This window comes from Cydia pomonella, chromosome 8, assembly GCF_033807575.1.
Source record: "Cydia pomonella isolate Wapato2018A chromosome 8, ilCydPomo1, whole genome shotgun sequence".
NCBI classification, from domain to species: domain Eukaryota; kingdom Metazoa; phylum Arthropoda; class Insecta; order Lepidoptera; family Tortricidae; genus Cydia; species Cydia pomonella.
In genome coordinates this window covers 13,159,030-13,169,635 of record NC_084710.1, presented here as the reverse complement: position 1 = coordinate 13,169,635, position 10,606 = coordinate 13,159,030, and positions in this window count along the sequence as shown.

Sequence of the window (10,606 nt, the reverse complement as noted above, 5' to 3'; positions counted from 1 at the left end):
TTTTCGTTGGTTTTGTTACACCAGACTGCGGAGGCGTAGGTGATGATGGGCCTACTACCGCTGTGTATAACCACATAGCAATTTTAGGTCTTATGGCCCAAGTTAACTTTTGGTCGAAAGTGACGCCTAGGTCTGAGAACGGTATTATTTGTCCATGAAGTCTTGGTTCTGTGAGTTTGTATTGTATTGTATTCGGGCGATTTTTCCGCAACTCGACGACTTGCGCCTATTTTGCGTGATATGTTGGGGGTGGGCTAGTCCTGCCAGCCCAGCTCCTCGAGGAATCCTATCAAACCTTTGATGTTGAGTAGGACCTCGGGGAGGTCTCTCGGAGATCCGAGATGTTTAGCCCTGTATGGAGTCACTCCGCTGCATTCCAGCACCACGTGAGAGGCTGTTTCTTCTGTCTCCATGCAACCTCGGCATAGGGGACTGTCTGTGACACCTGTTGTGAAAAGATGTTTGTTAAATAGTCCATGACCTGTTATGACACTGGTTACCATACTCAGTCGGACCTTCCCTAGTTGCAGGAGCGCCCTTGTGAGTTTTCCGTTGATGCCAGGCATGGCTTCTTTTGCCTGTCTGCATCCAGTCTGGTTCAGCCAGTGTTCTGTGTGTAGTTTCCCTGTACGTGCCAGCAGCATTGAGCGTACCTTGCTAAATGGTATCGGAAGAATCGGTTCCGGACCAATCGCCCCCGCATTCGATCCTTGCCTGGCAAGCTCGTCCGCAGCATCGTTACCTCGGGATCCACTGTGTCCCTTGATCCATTGTAGGGTGATCTTGTTATTATGACATACCTCCATTAGTCGTTCGTGGCATTCGTGTATAAGTTTGGATGTAACTATATGGCTATTTAGAGCCATTAAGACTGCTCTACTGTCGGAGAGTATGCGGATGGAGGATCCTACTACCTTCCTTGCAGTGATGGCAGCCGCCGCGTTTATGATGCCCATGCACTCAGCTTGGAATACCGAGTTATGGGCTCCTAGCGGAGTGGTGATTGACATGTTCAGGTCTTCTGAGAAGGTTCCAGAGCCCGATCCGCTGTCTGTTTTGGACCCATCAGTGAAGATTCTCAGCTCCCGGGGATTGAGTCCTTCCTGATTGTCGTCCTCATATAACTGTATTTTGTACCTTTTATCGAAGATAGCTTGTTTGTGAATCCGGTCCGTGCCTGACCTAAGCACTGGAAATTCGTCATACACCTTTTCCAGGCATTTTGTGTGAAGAGCTCCTGTGATGTTAGACCATATCTTGAGGGTTCGCAACCTTACCGCTGAGAGACTGGCCTCTTGTTGTATGTGTAGGTGCAGCGGTGGAAGGTTTAGCATGACCTCCATGGCTGCAGTCGGGGTAGACCTCGTGCAGCCAGTGGTGGCCGCGCATGCGAGCCTTTGAAGTCTTTGTAGTTTGTCTCGTACGTTGCCTAGGTTTGTTCTTGGCCACCAAACCAGAGCACCGTAACAGAGTAAGGGGCGGATTATTGTCTTATAGAGCCAGAGGGTAATTTTCGGGTTGAGTCCCCACCTCTTACCAATCATCCTTCTGCACTGCCAGAAGACAATTCCCGCCTTGTCTATCCGTTTGTTGATGTGGTTGTTCCAATTGAGTTTATTGTCGAGAGTTAGTCCTAAGTACTTAACTTCATCGGACAGCTGTAGCTCAGTTTGGAAAAGTGTTGGTCTGGTAAAGTTGCCAAGCGCCCTTTTATTGGTGAACATTACCATTTCTGTTTTGGTGGGGTTTACTGATAGGTCAAATTCTCTACACCAGCGTTCTACGATCCGGAGAGCTAACTGGGTGAGGTCGCATACTGTACTTTTCTGTGAGTTTTTCCAGCTTTCGTTTCCTTGTGAATGGTACTATCACAGTCTTGCTCGGATTACTGGTCAAGTTTAGAGCTAAGGAGGAGGAGGATTCAAGGCATTAGGTTGGTTATCGTGTGGAGGCAAGGGACTTTGATAATGACTACAAGGTCCTTTGATAATGACTACAAGGTCGTCCTCCCAACTCTCTCTCAAACCCCCAAGAATGCCGACGACGAGAACGCTTCCTTGTGGGCACCCTTTTGTGGTATAAAAGTCATGCTCTTTAGTTTAATACTCGGGTCAAGTGGCTACTCTGTTCGAGAGCATACTATCTGGTGGTGGTCAAAAGCACCCTCTACATCAAGGAACGCAAGCTTCTGCAACTGGTCAACCAGGTCGAGTAGGGCAGTCTCCGTAGAGTTTTCCCTTTTTGGTAAGCAGTTAGTGGTCCTTCCACCAGGTATTTGGCTCTTATGTGCTGATCAATGATTCTTTCCATCTTTTTGAGTAGGAACGATGTTAGACTGATTGGTCTGAAGGATTTAGGCTGAGTAGTCCTTTTTCCCTGCTTTTGGTATAAATCGTACCTTGGCCCGAGCCCATTTATCTGGTATAATTCCCCAAACGAAACTTGCTCGGAATATTCTGGCCATATGCGGGAGGAGAGAGAAGGTCCTGTCCTTCTTCACCATCTTCTCCCGCTGATTTAAGGTCACAGCTCATTAGAGCCACCCCGCACCCGACCCTCACCGCCTCGCCTCGAGCGGTTAGTATTCTTCGTATGGATTTCTATGGGCATGCGCTCACTACATCAACTTCGTACCACCACCGGATAAGTTGATGTAGTGAGCGCATGCCCATAGAAATCCATACGAAGAATACTAACCGCTCGAGGCGAGGCGGTGAGGGTCGGGTGCGGGGTGGCTCTAATGAGCTGTGACCTTTAAATGGTTTAAATTTTTCCAATGCTTATTTAATTATGTTTGGTCTAAAGATATTGAATTTAGGCACATACGGAACTTCGTTGTCTCGATTAAAAAAATCAGCCTAAAATATATTTTAGAATTAATAATATATCAAACAATATTCATTGCAGATGAATGTTTTAACATTTTTAAATGATTCAAATTACTTAAATTAGAGCGTAAAGGTATCGAGTATCTATACATTTTAATTTAGGGGAAAGTTACGATTTTATAACAGTATTTGCCTTCTTGTTTCATATATGAACACGCCCACTATTTCGCAAACTGAGTGATAAGAAAACAGGAAATAATTTATTCGTGTGGTGTAATCCCGAGTGCTTCGATACTGATAACACCATTAATTAATTATTAGCGGCAACACTGCTTTAGAAATGTAACATTCATGTTTGTAGTTTCTCGCCAATCCCTCGCTTTTCCGTATATAAACTTGTTAATGGTTTCTTGGAAGAAAAAGGTACTTCTCTCTCATACTTATCACAATAAAATCGGTCATATAGTTTGAAGATTTAAGCGCTCGCTAGACGGTCGCTGACAAGCCTTAGACCACTTGAACTTAGTCTGTGGGTCGTCCTAAGTTGTGTGGCTAAACGGCTGGCAGACCACAGTGTGTTCGGAACTCACGGTTGGACAACACGTATTGCAAGCGCACACACTGGTATCCTATCGAAATTTAAAATTATATTGGCACATAAGTATGACTTTGACGACCAGTTTGGCCTAGTGGGTAGTGACCCCGCCTACGAAGCCGATGGTCCCGGGTTCAAATCCTGGTAAGGGCATTTATTCGTGTGATGAGCATGGATATTTGTTCCTGAGTCATGGGTGTTTTCTTTGTATTTAAGTATTCATAAATATTTATATATTATATATATCGTTGTCTAAGTACCCTCAACACAAGCCTTATTGAGCTTACTGTGGGACTTAGTCAATTTGCGTAATTATGTCCTATAATATTTATTTAATATTTATTTATATTTATTATTTATTTATTTAAGTATAAGTGCAATTGACATATGAAAAAATTAATAAAAGGATGTGGATGAACCGCTGACAGCTTTTTTGTCAAAAATTATATTTTTAATACAAGCTTTTATTTATTTATTTAAACTTAAGTGCTCAAAACTCTTTTTTTTATAAATGGTGACCTCAATGCTTCATGAACTATGGTATTTTCTACCAGTCAACCATCGGGCTAAATAGACATGTAAAAATGGTGCAAGACAGGAGAAAGAAGATATTTATTAGAAACTACTTTTGAAAACAACTGAAAAACATAATAAAATACACAACTAAAAAAGCTTTTGTCGCAGACTGTACTTCTTTCCAACCGTCAACTAGTAATCCTCGAGAGTCGAGACAATTCTAACAAACACAATAAGGTTGCGTTATTTTATCACACAGTACCTATGGCCGCTTCCAGTCTCCATCATCAGATCAGCTCGATGGTCCCATAATATTGCATTGTCAGCCAATTTTCGTATGTATGTAAAGTTTCAGCTGAATCAAATAATGGGAAATGGGTCAATTTTTTTTTTATATAAAGCTGACGCCTGATGGTAAGCAGTCTCCGTAGCCTATGTACGCCTGTAACTCCAGAGGAGTTACATGCGCGTTGCCGACCCAAACCCCCCCACCCCTCGTTGAGCTCTAGCAACCTTACTCTCCGGCAGGATCTCAACACTATATATGAGTAGGGTCTAGTGTTATTTGGCAGTTGAGCTCTGCTCTAGATCTACAATGACATTCGCTGCGCTGTGCCCTACCACACAAAGCAAAAAGACATTCACAATGCCCATACCTCTCTTATACCTCAAATATATTACTTACAGTAAACAAACAAACAATGGAAGTTAAATAAAAGCTTGTGAAAATGGCATTTTTTGAGTCATTTAAGCCTAATTAATTTGCTGGACTACGATGACATACATAACTTTCTCAGGATGGAGAATTATTTTAGGTAAGTAAGGTAGTTGTCATTACCACGACACGTGACATACGCACACGGTGCATCCTCCGAGCGAAATGGCCAAGTGCGGTCGGCGACAGACGGCCAGACGGGTCAAGACCGGCTCAGACCAGACCGTCAGACGGTGGTCGCTCGCAGACCAAGGGCGTCTAGAGCACAAAATTTCAATTTTGCTGGAAACAATTGTCTACACAGTCTATCCAGACCAAGGCCTGGGAGGCTTGTCGGCAACCGTCTAGCGGGCGGTTTAGAAGGATCTAACCCACACTTTACTTTAATTTTATAATTTATATTGGATCGGTTTAAGTAACAAACTACCTTCGTTTGAAAGAAGATGACGCCATTCCACCATTCCATTGATGGAGGACACGTAAAATTTTTCGGTAAAACCGAAGCTTTGATGACACCGTTATTGTTCTAAATTTCTAAGTGTAGAGCGTAAGCGCCCGCGGGGTTCCCGCTCGTGACTCGGGCCGCACAGGCGGGTGCGACGGGTTGCCACGCGCGCGCCGTCTGCGCTGCGCGGGCGCGGGCAGCGGCAGATGTGCGCAAACGCCGACGCCACCGCGCCATCACAACCTCATAGTCCGATTCTCTCAAAGCTGCAACGAAGCTTACGAACTGAATCATGAAAGTTCAATAACAGTTCCGATGTAGCGTATTTTAAAAATAAATTACTATGACGTGCTCCACGGTTATTTACCCCGTCTCATTTATTAATGTCTCACACTTTGTAATAGAATGTTTGTTATTTGTTTTGTCTTGGAATACATATGAGTTGAGCTCTAATAATGTTGTCTCCTTGCAAAGACAAGCTTGGTGAGCAAGCCTACAAAACTATCAGCAATATCAGTAGGTACGTGTAGCAATAAAATACTAACTAAAATAATTTTATTGATTTCCTACTCGTAAAACCCGATCATGTGTGGTCATTTTAGTAAACCAGATTATTTTTTCCCGAAGATTGCTTACCTAAGTACTTCAATCTTCACAACAGTTATTCAGTGTTGTATTTACGGTCACAGACTTTAATTGTTAACCCATCTACGGTTCAATCTAATTTGGTTGTCAATACTAACACCATGACATCTCCAACGTACGTAAAGTAAATGGCTCTAAATCAGTACGGTGCAGCGTGCAACCAGCTTTCCCATTTTTTAAACATGCTTCTTGTAGTCTTGCTGAAGTAGCATAAGTAAGTTTTTGTTTATTTTATAAACCTATAAGTGGTGGCGAGAGTAATTCCGGCACAATTGACGATTCCGACTGCAGTTTTTGTATAGAATCAGACAGCCACCTACCTGCATGCGATCGTCGCCTTTGCATATGCGCTTGTATTCTATTTACATAGTACTTGCTATCCTTGAGATGCTTTTAACATACGTTTCTCTCGGAACGCTAATTGTAATAAAATAACAGGATGCGAAGACGGGATTAAATTAATAATAGATCGATAGATTTGCAGTGCAAAATTTTCACAGGTATTGGTAGAATCTTTCAAAGATCAATCGATATGTTTTGTCTTATTTAACTTTAGTACATTACATTTAGAACATTTACATATAACACAACACGTATAAAAAATATAAATTAAATAATATACCTTAATACACTGACAATCAGCAAATAATAACCAAATAAATCAAGCGCGTTGAACACTTTAAATCTTAACATCCAAATACCGGATTAAAAAACTTCAGTTCAAGCCGCGCTCGACCCCTGACGAAAGCTAGTTACTTATAAAAGCGGAACTGACTCAGTCGAGAAATAATAGGGAATCGGTACTATATTTAGTACATTAGTACTATGAATAGAAGCGCTCACGATACGTAGCCGTGTAAATCAACGCCGGACTAATGTATTACAAACTCGCTACACCGTTCTAAAGCGGGTAACAAAAACAACTCGAGAACTTTCATATTTCATACCATTCTTCAACATGCACTGAACGCGAATTTGATAAAACTTTGATAGCCACGTGAAATTAAGCCTTATATACGCAATCAGGGGAAATAAATCGTGTACTTTTTATATTCATACAGTTATAGGTATTTTGTGGTTGTACTAAATTATGTTAAATAAAGAACTCATTCAAAAAAAACTTGTGGTGTCCAAGGTGCGTAGACAAGACGCCAATCGTTCACGCTAATACGTAGCGTAGTGATCTTACTCTATTAGTGCGACAAACAGTTGCGTTTCGTTCGCTAAGGAGCGTAACCGATTGGCACCTTGTCTCCGCACCCAGATGAACATACTAAAAGTCCTCGAGGGTGGGGGCTGCGCTTAGGGTGTAGATGAGGGTTGAAGGTACCTTTTCCAGATTTTTGCTCATAATGTACGAGTAGCATTATGATTACTCAGATACAAGTTTCTACATAAAATGTTTTTCAAGCTTGTCATAATTGTTTTTACTCTACGATCACTACTTTGGGAGCTACAGGGTGTTTAAGTTAACGAAGACATAAGCTTCGGTGACGTCTGAGGTAAGTTGCTTAAGTTTAGGTTCCAAGTTACATTAGGTATCGTTTTCAACAAAAAAAAAACATATAGATCATACCAAATTTCATCCAATATCGGTTCTGCGGTTATTGTTTTCTTATACAACTTCCAGCTCCCTTTTCACTCCTTTAAAGGATGATTACTGAGATATAAACTATTCTATGTCCCTTCCTGGGGTTCAGACTATCTCTATACGTACTAAATTTCAACTACAGTGGTTTAACGTATTTTTTTTTTATAATTTTTAATAGGTTTTATGTTTTTACTTTGAATTGAAACGATGTCAAGGTGATATCATGAATGAATTCGGCATCCCTGATTTATACGAAAACGATACCAAACTTGGTCTAGTACTTTTTTTTACTGAAATTTATCTTAATATCTACATATTAATCAAGGACTATGTCAAAATGGTCCAAAAACCATCAGAGTTGAGAATTTGGTCATTAGATAGGTATTTCCATGAACTTAATATCCTTCTATGAGCGCTAAGCGGATTTCCATTGTACCCTTTCTTACAATTTTATTTATCACATTGTAGTTTATACCTGTAATTATAGTTTAGTCAGGTTCTTAGCAACGATTCGAATAACTGCACTAGGTATAATCAAATATGCTACGGAGACTGCTGACCATCATGCGGGCCGTATGCTTGTTTGCCACCGACGTAGTAATTAATAGAATCAGGCGTTACTTTGCGGAAATCCATGCTAATTAAAACAAGTAATATTACTTTGCTAATCCGCGAGAAAATAACGTGTTAGTCAATCAGTGCACTGATGATTTAACCGACGTAGTATTAAAAAAATTATAATTTAACATAATTTGATTTCGTAGTCCTTCATATCTCTATGTAATATTCGGATTCTGGTGACGACATATGCTATAATAAATTAGGTTCATTAAAAATATACAATTGTAACTATTTTATTAATGTAACCCTGATTTTGACTCCCTGTTGCGAAGTACAATCCAGGCAAGTGCTCGCCTCTAACCACAATCACAAAATCGTTACTAAAATTTAAACCAATTAGTTTAATGAATATATATTTTTTTCGTTAATTTCGAGGGTGCATCCCTGAGCTTAAATTAAGTAACTTTATCAAAGACACCGGTATTCTAATTAACTCCATTTCGGAGATAATCAATCATTCATTTTTATCTTATAAAGCCCTTACGAGCGTGTGCACTTGGCTTAAGGCCTGTTTACATATTGATTAGTGTTTAGTGCAAGTTCATACATTTGCTACTGAACGTAAATACTATCTCGGACGATCGATGTTCGAAATGACATTGATATGTCACAGTTTTCAATTGTTTGGTTGAGTTAAATATAATGCCCGTGTTACAACAACGCTATATGCAACATTTAATTACTTTATATAAAAATAAAAATAGTAAAAAAAAAAAAAAAAAAATATTTACTATGCCATTTAGTTTCCTTAAACGTACTTACCGATACCCCGAAGTTAACGGAATTCAATAAAAACACGGTGTATATAATATATAATTATAAATACTTAAATACACAGAAAACACCCATAACTCAGAAACAAATATCCGTGTTCATCACACAAATATATGCTCTTACCAGGATTTGAACCCGGGACCATCAGCTTCATAGGCAGGATCACTACCTACTAGGCCAGTCCGGTCGTCAATTATGACTGCAATTCAGGGCGATTATAATTAAACTAAACAAGGTCTTATAAATCAACTTCATAAGACCTCTACAAAACTTTATTAAAAAATACAACAACATTCTCACATACCTACTAAATAATATAAAATACAACATTTGAATTTTACAAGTTAGAGTAATTAGCTATCATTCCTATTGATTTTATCCAACTGTTGTAAATGAGAATCGGCCTACAACACGTTAAAGAAGTGTTCATTCTGTGGAACGATTACCTGACCCGGAAAGGAGGCCCTGATAACGGCTGCTTCTTTACAATTGACTGATAATGAGCCTACCTTTTCGTGTCAATTGTTATATTAATTTAACATACAGTCTACCTCAAACGACGAATGAAGATATTTCATTGGTTAACAGTTCTCTCAGACAATAGCGGAAGAAACGGAATGACATGTCAAAGGACGGACGTTCGCTCAACACATCTCACTGTCAAAAAAGGCACTACGCAACGCAACGCGGTGATGATAAATAGAGTAGGTACCCACTTACGTACGCATTCCTATGACGTGAGCCATTTTCATAAATCATAATAGTAAGTATAACACTCTCTTCCAACGTAGGCTTGTTTCAGAAGGATATTTAAGTACGCATACCTTGTAATTTTCACAAACTGGAATAGTACCATTTCACTTGTATGGAACGACGACTTCTGGACGAAAAATGCATTTACTATACATATCTTGAAATTACAAACGCTGAGAGCATGCGCTTATTGTTAGTGGAATTGGAAACACCTTTTAGAAGAGATCAACACTTTTAAACTTACCTCTAGGACCTACGCAAACCTTTCCAAAAAATCTCAATTACCGTGATCTAAAACTTATTCGAGTATTCGCGCCATTAAGGGCAGGACGGTAGGAGCGATGTGTCGACACATGGCCGCTCACCGCAATGCGGCAATGTTGCTCCTATGTACATAATACTGTATGTAGCTCTCCGGCTAATACTGTCACAGTAGTTAAACGGTAAGAGTGCTCGAAGTAGGCTAATTTTGGTACTGGTTCGTAAGACAGCACATTGCTTTAAGGATTTTCTGTTAGTTACGGGAAGAATAGGTGTTCTTTAATAACTTAATAAGTCGACTTCCGAATGTTGACGGTTCATTTCGACAGTTTAAATTATGTTTTAATTTTATATCCTTGCAAACCAATTTCTCAGTAGAAAACGACGCTTTCCAGACTATAATCTCGTCTTTGGCATTTATTGATTGTTAATATGTAATCTTGCTTATTTTGTTATTGAAATCTGAAACTCCTCGGTCAGTCGTATTTTCCAAAGTTTATGACTTGACACTGGGATTTACTAAGCGTCGTCGATAGGACATCTCAAATATTATACCTTGCCGTATTACGAGAATTTAGGCATTTTCTAAACCGATGAAAGGTGTTCTGGGTAACTATTTGATTTAAACCTTTGCATTAAAACTTTTCACTCAGACGGTTTCAACGCGATAATAAAAACAAAAGTGTCCCGTCATCACTTGAACGTCGGCATTTAACGACAAAGATGAGTTCTGAAACATGCTTGGTGCGGTCTGGTCCGATTGGGCAGGACGGATGCGTACGATTATAATTAGGATTGTATTTCTGATTCCGACGAAGCAGCGCCACGGCTGAATTCCATCTGAGTCATTGTGCCCGTTCTG